Source organism: Rhyacophila brunnea, unplaced genomic scaffold, assembly GCF_057557595.1.
Source record: "Rhyacophila brunnea isolate RB1 unplaced genomic scaffold, BYU_Rbru_1.0 scaffold_3, whole genome shotgun sequence".
Classification (NCBI taxonomy): Eukaryota; Metazoa; Arthropoda; class Insecta; order Trichoptera; family Rhyacophilidae; genus Rhyacophila; species Rhyacophila brunnea.
In genome coordinates, this window is record NW_028232965.1 from 43,990,176 (window position 1) to 44,004,738 (window position 14,563).

Sequence of the window (14,563 nt, forward strand, 5' to 3'; positions counted from 1 at the left end):
TATTCAAAAAATGGACAAGATTAACACATTTGAAGATAATTTTAAAGATTCTAATTATAAGCTATGTCTTTGACCATTCAAGTGTGATAAACATCTTACGAATAATGATTGACCTAAGAATAAGGTAGTGTTTTTTTGAAATACGCCATTTCTTTTGGCATTCGCCAGTGGTTAAGCTACAACATACGGCCGTAACCATAAATTGACAAACTATAATTGAAGTAGAGAGTAAAATGATGTTAACGCGCGAGTTTGAACATGTGAATACCAAAGGACGTACTGATGAGTATCCATGTATCTATAATATATTTTCTGTCTCTGCGAACATTGATCACGAGTTATTTATAAAATAATACCATGTTTCTACTTTTTTCATTTATTTTAATTAGAATAATACGTGTTGTTATTGTAAACCATCTAAATTACAACATTTTCTTTACATCTGAAGTATTTCATCGTGTACATAATATTATTTAAATCACACTAGGCGCCTTAATTAGTAATATAGATACTAACAATGATTTTATAAATAATATTTTTATATTCTACTGATATCCATTGATATATATATATATCCTATAGATTCATGTTTCACTGATCAATAATCCAGTCCACATGACAGCGCAATCTTATGCCCTGAGATTAAGAGCAATTTAATTATAGATTTCCTTAATTGTTTTCGAATTATTTCTTCTTTTTTACTTATCAGCATTACATTTGAATATGATAAGAACTTGCTATATTTAGATTTGTATATGTATGTATTATAATAATAATAAGTGGCAACTAAAAATTATCTATAAAATTAATATTCGATAAAAAAAAATAATAGAATTTAGTATCATAGAATATCTATTAAACAATTAATTAATGCATAACTGTACTATTATTAGATTTAAATGTAACACTATTATAGGTCCACTTTTTTTAATTAATGAAACCTTTATTTATTGTAATCAATAATTAAATGTACACGTGAATATAATATGTACTTAAAATGAAGCATATATTGAACATTTTTCTTCATCTTATTCTCATTTTGTCTTATTATAGATAAGATATAGGTGTGTTTTATTAAAAATTTTGCTATGCTTAATCTCTTTAATCGTCATTCTCAATTGCGTTAACTTTTTATGTGATTTCTAATTGACTTTTATGCAATACATTTAAATGTTCTTATTGCTAGACTATATTATAAACATTATATTCACTTGATCCCATACATTATAATTATCGGAACGTGTTATGCTGTTAATCTACATGCTTTTCTTGTAGACTTTCTGAGACAGGTGCAGCTCATTCAACCTCCCTATTGATTTATTAGAAATCGAACATATTCATCACGAGATATATTTAATTACCTGCTCTAATTAAATAATTCAAAATTATAAAGTAGGAAATTTTGACCGCATGATGTGACATACAGAGGTGTATCAACTTTTGTATGTTATTCAAGAGAACATTTATGGTAAAGCGATGTTTTGGCAGAATAATTACATTCTGGTTTTAAAATCTGACACTGAATTGAACTAATTGACTACTTCATCCCTGTTTATAGTAGAAGCAAATAGTTTAAATCATTGCTGACATCATCTAATGGTAAAAGAATATCATATATTTATGTCTCAAAATTACATCAAAGATATTAATATTGAACAGATTGAAAATATTACAATATTATATTTAACAGGTATGAAGCAATCGGCAGTTCTAATAATATATTATTCCTTCATATTATGGAAAATTCAGCACCGCACATATTATGGGTACCATAATATTATTATAATATCGATAAGCGACGTCAATAAATTACAAAGGAGCCTTTATCACTTCTCAAAACAACGGTTTCACCACAAAAGAGCCACAAAATTCCGCTATTTGGCGTAAAATTCTCTCGCGCACCTCCCGTTTGTATTAGAATACTAAAAATACTGAAAACTTCTTTGTTTATATTGACATCATTCTGAGAAAAAATATGTACTTACCTAGGTAAATAATTTTATTTATTTTTAATAAATAAAAAATAATATTTTTTTAACACAAATGGAAAATAAACAAATTACTAATTTTCTTACTGTAGGCAGCAATATAATGTAGATCACTTGTTATCTAAAAAAATATTTTATGATTCTTTAATAAATATTTATTTTATTTTATGATGACATTACCATAATATCATCTGTTAGTTGTAGTCGACTTCCAATACACGAATTTTAACCCTATAAAGCCGAGTAGTATATTCTAGATAAGATAATTAATATATTAATAAAATACAAATATACGGTTTGTTTTTAAATTTTAGTATTCACTAAAAATATCATTGTTTTTAGATATATATATATATATATATATATTAAAATATAAAAATCACATCTAATGTATTTAAAAAATTCACCGATCACCTAAGTACCTACGTTATATTATTTCCATGTCTAAAATAGCTGTACTGTTTTTGTAACATCGGTCTGAATTGTTAAAAACCATTTCTATTTATTTTGTACCAATTATAAGATTATAATTATATATATTTCAACTTGGAATACAAGTTTATCACATCATCTAAATTAAAGTGTCTTCTAACAAAAACTGCATTACTTAATTGTCTCTCACACTTAGAATTAAGCATTTTGCGCTCATATACACACGTGTGTATATAATATATACATCCAATCATATTTAATATCTTTTCTTCTGTCAACTAATATATATTTATATCTCTAAAAGTAATGTATACCACTCACTGTTGTCCAATTTAAATCAAACATAAAAAGCATTTTTTTTTATTCCATTGCATTTTTTTTTAATTTGACAATGGAAGAGTCTTTTTCAGTCTGCCACTATCCATATTAAGGGGAATCCTATATGCCAACCAAGAACCTAGCGGAAAAATACGAAGTTTGCAATTATAGAATTTTTTTGATAATTTATAATTTCAACTGTATTAATAAATATGTATCTGAAAACATTAAAAAAAAATTTTATGTCAAAGATAAACTTACAGTAAATTTATTGTAAAAAAATGTGAATTTGTCACATTTATTATTCAAGTTATTATTACATTATTTTTATGATTATATTTAATATTAAATTTATTTTATTAAGTTTTCAATTTTTTACCGTTTAGATTTTTGACTAATTCATAGTTTTAATATTTTTTATATCTATTTTAAAAAACATCGGTTTTTATAAAAAATATAAATGTGTATAACTTGAAATCCTTTTGATTTATATGGACTTAAAAAATCTTTTTAATGTTTTCAGATACATATTTATTAATTAATACTGAAATTGTAAATTATCAAAAAAAAAATCTTAAATTGCAAGATTCGTATTTTTCCGCTAGGTTCTCTGTCGGCATATAGGATCCCCTTTAAGCTTATGTGTCACAAAAAAATACCTTACGAAAAACAGTTTTACTTACAGATGTTAACAAAAATTTTCTTCTATAGAGATAAAGCCATAAATAAAATATAAAAATGAGATAAAAGCAGACCTCTAGGACGTTTATTTTACTTAAAAATTTCTATTAGCAATAATTCTGATTTTCTTTTCATTGTTTGTTTATTGCATACTTAAGAAGTGTTCGTATTTTTTGGGTGAAACCATGGAATGATCTATCTGGAACAAGGTTCAAAATCTTTGATTAGACTCTTTTTTAAGTAGTTACATAAATACCCAACAAGTTTTAGTCTACGTTAACATTGATGCTAATAAATCAATGTATGTTAACAAATAAATGTGTCATCTCATCTTATAAGTAATTCTATGAAAATTATGAAAATGGAAAATGAAAGGGAATCTAATGTACATACAATAAATATAAATATATGCAAATGTTACTTTATTTTAATATTTGTTTTACAGTAATATTTTTTTATTCGAAAAATTGAGATACATCTGGTACGTAGCAGGGAAAAGCGGCGCAATCCGCAGACTCCGGCCAGCTAGCTTTCCAGCTACAGTCTGTTAAGATACTTCCCAAAGTGCGGTCGTGTTTCAGTAGAGCCCGAAAATCGTGAAACTGAAAAGGCTCTACTATAGCGAGCTTTTGCGTATGGTGTTTTGGTCCATTGTTGCTGTACGTGAGTTTTGATTTATCACCTGTGACTATTGTACTGCAGTGTGTGCACAAGCCCTCTGATGTTTGAATATCATTTTCACCTGGATAAAGTAAGTTTATTGTTATTTATGTGTTTTTTCTTCTTTATAAAAGTACTTTAGTCAAACAATAACATCATATCGTATGTTTATCAAGTATAATAGGTATCATGTATTTACTTTTAATTAATTCAATCTTCATATTTTTTTGTAAATGATATCAACAAATAAAAACCATTTCATAAATTTATCAACCACATCAATTTTATATTATAAAAATTTTTGCGATATCAACATTAATGTTGGGTATTTAATATTGCACTAAGTATATTCATTAAGTATCCACATTTTCAAGCATTATAAACTAAAACTACATAGCTACTACTATGTTTTTAAAATATACGCCTTACTTTTTGTTTCTTGGTGCATCGAGTATTAAATTATGTATTTCATAAAAATTTTCACTAAATTTGGTTACCTAGTTTTGATTGATAATAATTTTATTATAATATTGACTAAAACTACTGTAATATGTAGACTCATCCAAATAACCTTCCATCGTCGGTCTGGGAAAAAGTAGTAACTGTATGTTATTATTTGTGAAACTGATAATGGTCTTTATTGTTAACTATTTGAGGAAATATTTTGATAGAATTATTATTTTTATCCTATTGTTTACATTTATTTAATAATATCAACAGGACATACATATATAACCTAAGTTTACATACTTAATATTTATAAACGTTGAAATTAATATAATAAATTTGAATATTCGTATTTCAGGATAATAATAACATAATATTATTCAATATAAAATATTATGTATCTTATCAATGGTGTTTAAAGTGACAATGTTCGTGTAAATTTCTGTTTATAAAATCTTTTAAACATATAATCATAACTACTATAATATGAGGTCCCGTGCAATTACTATTATGATGAATTAATTGTTGTATCTCTTCATGGTTGTCTTAATGTATGGTTCCATACTAACTACGTGTATTAATTAATAAACTTTATCTGAATACAAATGATTTTATGGCGCAATTGTATTTAAATATTATACATTTTATGGTAATGTGTTATTTTTATTATAAATAAACCTAATTTAGAAGAATTATTATGCTCAAAAGATATAAAAAATAAATAATATAATAATATACTACTTATACTCAAAGTGCACGTGTTAAATAATGTGAGTGAAATGAAATGATACGAATTACATTAATTTGATCAATATTGTTTATAAACTAGGTATCTCATACTTTTACATCAAACTTTAAATTTATCAAACCAATAATTAGTTTTATATTTTGTCCATGTATGATTGAAAACGGCAAACTACAAAGACTGTTTCATGGTTAAATAAAAGGTCAAATAGACCATGCCAACCACCACGATTAAAGTTATACACAAGTGCTTGTTTACACTTGGGATTTAAGTAGTAAAAGATACACACACACACATAATTAAAAATTGATTTTGAGCCAAATTTTTTATAAGTTTAATCATATATTATATTTTAATTTATGTAAAAGGGTTTTTTTCTGAATGTTCTGTATACAACCTAACAGCATAATTATGTTACTTTTATTTTACAATAATAATATGTAGTATTTATTTCATTTAGTTTCATACTAATCAACACCTGCATTAAACTTTACCAAATACACAATATTACAGTTATTATTACTACCAATTTTTAAAGCAAAAACATTTATTGAAGATAATTATTAACAATAATTAAATAAAATTCTAATGCATTCTCTGTTAATATATAAATCCGTCAAGTAATAATAATAAATGTATCAACTTAAATGTGGTATATTTAGAATATTAGTAGGTATTACATGAGCATCTAATATGGTAGTTTTTCTCTGTATGATTCTGTAACCATACTATGTACTTGACGATGATTTATGTCATATGTATAAATCGTGTATGCTGAATACTTAATTGCGACATGTATTATTAAATAGTTTATTTAATAATACAACATATTGATTATCTTAACCAAATTGATAATTATTAGTCTATTGTAAAAGATTTACTAATAACATCTTCTTTTTAACTGCTGGGAGTAGGAACAGTATTATTTGGCAATATATTCATTTAAGTGTGTACCTAATTTTGATTTATTTTTTATTAATATTTTTACGTATTTTTTTATTACTAATAAGCAACATGAGTTGGATGTCAAAAACTTATTTCAAATATTAAATGTATTACGTAGCTGTAAAACTAGTTTCCTTATTATTTAAAAACTACTCTCCCTTATATTTGATATTACCCCTATGTGTTACATGAAATAGCTCTCAATGTTTATGGTTTTATTTATTTTACTACAGAGAGAAATAATCCCCACTAATATATTACCAACAGTTAGTATTTATCTTTATATGTGTCATGATAATAAACCATATTTTGTTTTACTTACATATTGGTAAAATCAATAAAACTTCTCCCTTTGTTTATCCGTTCAAATAGCTAAACCTTAATAAATATCCTATATATTTTACAACCCTTACAGTAAAATATCTACGAGCTGGATATATTCGTCGAACATTCAACGTAATTCGGAAAATGTCCAATTTGTATTCCCGTTATTTAAAAGCCTGGCTTATTGATATTGATGAGCACATATTTAATGTTGAAATATTTCTACATAAACCTTTACAAAGGAACCCAATTTCAATATCGAAATATAATATGTATACTAGATTACTTTAACAACGTAATATATTAAATGGCTGGGTATTTTCGAATGTATTAGATGAACCATTCAAACTTATGATAATATATATAAATATTTACTAAAAAGAGGTTTGTTTGTTTATAATATTATTAATTCTTGTGTGGGATGATTTATATATTTACAATATTAATATATGAATATTAATATTATTTATAAATAGATATAAAGATAATAATAACAACTAACCATTGCGAAATAGAATGCCTGAAATGCGAAATGAGTTATGTGATATATATATTATATAATGTGAAAAACCTCAAAAGATAACATTGTTTCTCAATTCTGTAATCACGCAGTGTGTGGAGACCTCAAATTAAAAAAATATATTAAAAACTTTTTAAAAATCCTTCAATACCGTCATGTATAAAAACACATATTATACATTTTATTCGTAATGTTCATAAATCATCAGAGGTTTCTTTCTTACTATTCAATAATAATAACTAACTATTGTTATAAATATTTTTTGCAGAGTAAAGATAAATTTATTTCGAATAATCTGAAATAACATAGAGATGAAGCTTTTTTTAAAATCTCAAATAAATTAGTTACATGAGTACCTATTGGGCCAAATTTCATTCTAAGATTATTATTTTTTTACATTACAGCAACGAGAGCATGAACAGATTAATTTTGTATCACCAATAAAGAAACTATTTACATACAGCGTCCTAAGCGGCTTTTTTTTTTTAAATAATAAAGCATTTCTTATCTTCGATTTAAATTTATTTAATGTATTAGGTATCTACACTTTTCGTATGTTTCGGGTTTCAAAGTAATTAGATAAGTAAATCGTAAATATTAAACATTCTGTTATCTTAATATATAAAAATCAATATTTGTTTGTTTGTTTGTTTGTTTGTTTGTTCGTATTTTATGCGCTGCCATACCGTTCATCCGATTGGGATAAAACTTTGTCAACTTATTGCTTGCACTTGCGCAAAGAGTATAGGCTATACTTATATATAATAATGAATGTCTGTCTGTCTGTCTGTTTGTCCCGTATGCGTTCCTATACCATTCATCCGATTGCGATGAAATTTTGGTAAGTGGTTGTATGCACACCCGTAAAGGTTTCTAAATTAGAAAAATTATCATTTTCTTCTTCTTTTTCATGCTATTTTCTTTTATTCGTATGGTTCCTAAGCCATTCATCTGTTTACGACGAAACTTTCGTCAGTTATTGTACGTACACTTCTTCTTCTTCTTCTTTATTATATCTTTTTTTATTCTTATGGTTCCTATACCATTCGTCCAATTGCGATGAAACCTTCGTCAATTGTTGTGGTAACACCCGCAAATGTTTCTGAATTAGTACAACCATCGTCTTCTTCTTCTATTCTATATTCTTCTATTCGTATGCGTTCCTATTCCATTCATCCGATTGCAATAAAACTTTCATCAGTAATTGTGCCAACGCCCGCGAAGGTTTCTGAATTAGTACAACCATCTTATTCTTCTTCTATTTGTATGCGTTTCTATACCATTCATCCGATTGCAATGCAATTTTGATCAAGTGTTATGCTCACGCCCGCAAAGGTTTCTGAATTGATACAACCATTTTCTTTTTCTTCTATTCTATCTTCTTCTATTTGTATGCGTTTTTATACCATTCATCTGATTGCGATGAAATTTTGATCAGTTGCTGTGCCCACGCCCGCGAAGGTTTCTGAATTAGTTCAACCATCTTCTTCTATTCGTATGCGTTCCTATACCATTCATCCGATTGCGATGAAATTTTGGTAAGTGGTTGTATGCACACCCGTAAAGGTTTCTAAATTAGAAAAATTATCATTTTCTTCTTCTTCTTCATGCTATTTTCTTTTATTCGTATGGTTCCTAAGCCATTCATCTGTTTACGACGAAACTTTCGTCAGTTATTGTACGTACACTTCTTCTTCTTCTTCTTTATTATATCTTTTTTTATTCTTATGGTTCCTATACCATTCGTCCAATTGCGATGAAACCTTCGTCAATTGTTGTGGTAACACCCGCAAATGTTTCTGAATTAGTACAACCATCGTCTTCTTCTTCTATTCTATATTCTTCTATTCGTATGCGTTCCTATTCCATTCATCCGATTGCAATAAAACTTTCGTCAGTAATTGTGCCAACGCCCGCGAAGGTTTCTGAATTAGTACAACCATCTTATTCTTCTTCTATTTGTATGCGTTTCTATACCATTCATCCGATTGCAATGCAATTTTGATCAAGTGTTATGCTCACGCCCGCAAAGGTTTCTGAATTGATACAACCATTTTCTTATTCTTCTATTCTATCTTCTTCTATTTGTATGCGTTTTTATACCATTCATCTGATTGCGATGAAATTTTGATCAGTTGCTGTGCCCACGCCCGCGAAGGTTTCTGAATTAGTTCAACCATCTTCTTCTATTCGTATGCGTTCCTATACCATTCATCCGATTGCAATGAAATTTTGATCAAGTATTGTGCTTACGCCCGCAAAGGTTTCTGAATTGATACAACCATTTTCTTCTTCTTTTTCATCTATTCTATCTTCTTCTATTCGTATGCGTTCTTATTCCATTCATCTGATTGCGATGAAATTTTGACAAGTTGTTGTGCGCACGCCCGCAAAGGTTTCTGAATCAGTACAACCATCTTCTTCTATTCGTATGCGTTCCTATACCATTCATCCAATTGCAATGAATTTTTTTCTATTTTATTCTATTCGTATGCGTTCTTATACCATTCATCCGATTGCGATGAAACTTTTGTCGGTTGTTGTACGCACACCTGCAAAGGTTTTTATGTCAGTATTATACAAAATACAAAGTTTGCTGTTTGTTTGTTTCATCCAATTTTGATTTTTTTTCTACATATTAATACTATTAATAACGTTTGCATATTTTAGATTCAATTTTAATTTAGTGTTCTTTTATTTGATCTTTACTCCTATTAGAATTACTATCATATTGCCTTATTGTTATTTTTTAAATATCTTAGATAAATGTATCCACGAAGCAACCCTGTGCGAAGCCGGGTACTTCAGCTAGTTAGTAATAATATCAATTAATTCACATAGTAAAAAAGGGTATTTTCCCAAATATTGTATAACTGTTTTATTCGCTTCCTCGATTCCGATGCATTAAGTATATATTTTTTGTAGATTGTATATATTTATATATATATATATATATATATATATTCTGGAGATGTACACAATAAATACTTATATTTACTAAAACCGAGATGATTAGAGATAACTAAGGAAAGTTTTTATTTTTAGCATTAGATCGACTCCGGCTGATGATTATGAAATCGGTAGAGTAAATAATCATAATCATTATAATATTAATTATAACAGTGTCCAAATAAGTAATTTAAGCTGATATGTTATTTTTATTATTTAACCAAACAATACTAATTATTGTAGTTTCAATAAAAAATAAAATTATCATGCGTTTAAAATAAATAGGTAACAAAACCTATCTAAAAAAACTTAATTTGAAAATCTTTATACTATGCAAAAATAACAGAATATTCTTCATTTTTTAAAAATAGGTATGCAAAATATAAGTCGTAAATTATCTTAAGGTAAGAAATTTCAGCATCTCGTTGGTTGTTTTCAAATATAAAGCACCTTTTTGATAAAAATCTTACCATATTTTCTTTGCTTGAACCGAAACTTAAGCCGTTCAATTAAGCCCCAGGCTATTGCAAGGGCTCTATTATCCTAACAAGCGGAGCTCTTTCAGCATCAGCGTAGAGCGTAGGCAAAGTAGACAGTCAGAAAGCAATTGAATTCCACGTACTCCATGGAATGTTAAAATTGGTTTAACCAGGGCACAACGCGATGTCTGAAACGAGACTAGAGACAACAATTTATTTTTAAAATACAATTTGTTTTCACATTATTTGCTGTAAGACACAATATACGGTTACTATGCTGTATATATTGTTGTTAGTAATATATACAGAGGTAGATCGATGATCTTATAATAGCCCAGAAACAATTATTTAATTATTATATTATACAGATATCAGTGGCAAACTTTGTCAGTCAAACGTATTTGTTTTCATTGTACTAAGACTACAATAATTTGAAGATAGTGTTTGTAACTTTTTTTAAATTCAATTAAGCTATGCTTAATCCAAGTCGAAGTAAATAATAGTCAAAAAATATTCGGTCATACTATAATATATTATCTAAAATTATGCCGTATTTTATAGATTGAAGAATATTTTTATCAATTATAGTTTGTCATAGACAGGGTTAAATGAATTAAAAAAAAAACTAACCAACGCCTTCCGTAATTGTATTCTTAACTCAACGAAAACAAATGAGTATGACTGTAAAGGTGTGTACTATTTTTGTCAGATTGCCCATAATATACCTAAGTCATTTTGGTTTGGTTTAGGCAGGGATTAATTGAATTTTAAAAACTAACCAGCACCATCTGCAAATTGTAATCGCAGTTCAATGAAAACAAATAATTATGACTGACAACGTTTAGATTAAACTAATTTTTATGTTGAATATTAGCAGCCCACCTCCATCCTTCGCCACTGACAGATATATTATCAGGGAGGCATATTATATTAGGTATACGTAATGCAAGTTGAAAAAAATATTATTTTAAAAACTATGTAGGTATTCACATGAAATTGAAACTATATTATCAAATATTGAACGGCTCGGATCACGATATACATAATATAATAAATACGAAGTATCAATAAATTGTTGTTTTGAGAAATTATTCCTCAAATATAGGATTAATTGTGTTCAATTGATATACCCAAATCATATTTTAAATCGGTCAAAAAATATAAAATAGTAGCTGATGAATATAATATGTACAGTAAAAACAAAACAATGATTTGGTCGGTCGATGGTGTGCGTGTGGATTGGGATCCGTAGGTACTGCATATGTACCTGGCAGCAGATGAGTGCGTATTCGTCCGTATGCGTACGCATTAAATCCACGAACCGAAGCATTGTTTAGTTTTTACTGTATTTTGTAATAATCATCCGGTATACTTATATTTATTGGCAAAAATATCTGCATTTGATGGTTAATTAACTTGCACAAGATGTAAAAGCTCTCGTGGTGCAGTGCGTAAGGCGTTGGCTTTCCATTCGGGAGCTCCGGGTTCGATCCCGGTAAGGTCAAAATATATTTACATTATGTAGTATATAAATCCTCAAGCGTGGGAATTTTGCCACTATAATTGGGCTCCACGGTCTGAGTTGTGGTGTTTAACAAAGAAACAAAAACAAAAAAATAATAGTAAAATCAGCAAAAATCGTAAAAACTCATGGACAAAAATGGAAAAAAATATTGACGTAACTGGTTCTGCACAATAGCCTGACATTAAAAATTACAAAAGCAAAAGATTTGTCATAAATAAAGTTTCGACAGATTTATTATTATATTATTATCACCCTACAAAATAGAAAAAACATGCAAAGTAGGTATTATGTTATGTTCAATAAAATCGATCGTCAATATTAATTATGTTTTGACATATGTTTTAGAATTTTATCGGTTTATTGGGTAGCAAATAGTTTTTTTGGACGTAGTTAGTAACTTTGCTAACTCTTTGTTCATTATTTTAAAATTGATTAAAAATACGGAAGCTAATTTGTGTTGAGTGATATTTACCACCAAACTAAAAGCTTAAAACTTTAGAATTTGTTTGACAGCTTTTCCACTTTTCAATTACCCGAATTTTATATGTTGAAAACAAACTTAGTCAAAAATAAAGTTTTTCTGACGCCTAAAGCACATTTTAGGAAAGATTCTCTTTCCACCAAACGGATGTTTAAGGTAAAGATGGAATTTTATTGCCATTAAATGTTTTCGATATCCATTTAAAATTATTTCGTAAAATTATTTCTTCAAAAACATTTCCTCATTACTTTCGCCCAACTTAACAACATCGGTAAATTTCCATCAGTACTTTAATGACAGCTGGTAATTTGTGGTATAAAATTAATTAAGATCAAACTGTTCAAATAAAGGAGATGTCGATACAGTGAGAAGAAAATGCGGGTTTTCCTATTGTCTTATTTCTAGACGTAGCATGTAAAAAATAAATCGGCCCTCATAAGCAACCCTCGTCATAAATAATCTCGGTCTACTTTTACGCACTTATTTATTTTATAAACAGATAAATGCATTTTAAAAATTGACACAAATAATATAAGTATCTCGCAATTAGGGTCATTATTACAAATATGTGTTTATGTTTTTAGAGTATCCTGATTATCTTATATCCTGCTAACACATTTGGGTATTGTATTGTTTAAAAATAATTCATTTAGTATAATAATTAATAATGGTGACTACTACTTACTTAGAGTGCAACAACGATGATTATCTAATTAATTTGGCATATTATGCTAACGTGCCTATTTTAATATTGAAATATTGTATATATAAAAGAGTATTTTTTCTGTCGAAAAGAAATAAGTGTGCCTTATCATTTTTTTTTTTTTTTTTAATAAAATGGCATTTTTCAATGCCGATAAACTTGCATTTTGCAAATATCTATGGGTATAATAATATATTATGGCGAGTGTTGTGTTTTTATTTTATCACAATTTATTTTACGAAAATTTCATACATATCTACATATTATTATTGCACTTTACAAGTCTACTAATCTAGTTTAAAATATATAATATATAAAGAGCAGTATTCAGCATCAGTATATAAATAAATGTGAGTGAATTTAACTCATTTTTGTACCAAATGAAATGTAATATAACAAAAAAGTGTATTTCCTTTTAGGGATAAGGTTTTTAACTTGGTTTAAATAAATTAGGTTGGCATGTCAGGCATAAAATGCGCGCAATATTTTTTTCTGTGATCTTTATCTTTTAATGTCTACAGAATTCAAAAGCTTTTCTTTAACCACGGATTTCTTTCCGCCATTTCCTTTTGGATCTCATACGAAACAGATGACTCAATATATCTTGCTCACAAACAAGCCGAAGTTTACTTGTCCTTTCAAGGAGATCAAACGTCAAGATGATATTATCATTTACATAAAGTATTTGCATATTACATCTAAAACTTAATGGAATGTAAACTTTACAAAATAGCTACGCATAATATTTAATGTAGGAACATCTCAAATGTTGGCATATAAAATGATGAAAGTCAAGGAAGAGTAACCCAATAATATAAATATATCTTAGAAAACAAAAATATTTCTTCAAATTTGCATATAAATAAAAATGATTAATGCTTTTCTTTTTGGCGCATTTGATAAGTATATAATAATTATTCGTTAATAATATACTCTCCTCCAAAATACTGTATAAACTCAGTCTTATGTTTTTCAGTTCTTTGGTCATATTATATGAATAAGTAAACCGAGTAAAATAGGTACTTACTACAATTTAGTAAATGTTATAAAAAATATTTATTAGTGTTGAGTGAACGAACTAAAAGGCTCACAAGGTTAAATTACCATTTTTACACAAATTATCATTTATTGGTGAAATATATTTAATTAAAATATTTTATTGTACAAACCGAAATCGGACCAAACCCGAGTTATTATAATCAAATTGAGATATTGATGTTTTAAGATTTATCTAACCTAACCTAACAAACTTGAAGTGTTTGAGATTTTAAAGTATTAGCAGGAACAAACTATAGTTTTTAAAAATATTGCCTGTCTATTAGACTCAGTAGTACTCTTAATAGTAGTCTAAAAACAGTACGAAATT

General features: G+C 27.5%; 1 protein-coding gene across 2 annotated transcripts in view; it reads left to right on the forward strand.

Moving 5' to 3' along the window:
* The first annotated feature begins 3,976 nt into the window (after positions 1 to 3,976).
* LOC147068399 (uncharacterized) overlaps positions 3,977 to 14,563 on the forward strand; it is a 394,033-nt gene continuing 383,446 nt past the window's right edge. For both annotated transcript variants that reach the window (XM_085952496.1, XM_085952497.1), the window contains exon 1: positions 3,977 to 4,170. The gene's annotated coding sequence lies outside the window, so the exon portion shown is untranslated. The remainder of the gene's footprint in view (positions 4,171 to 14,563) is intronic.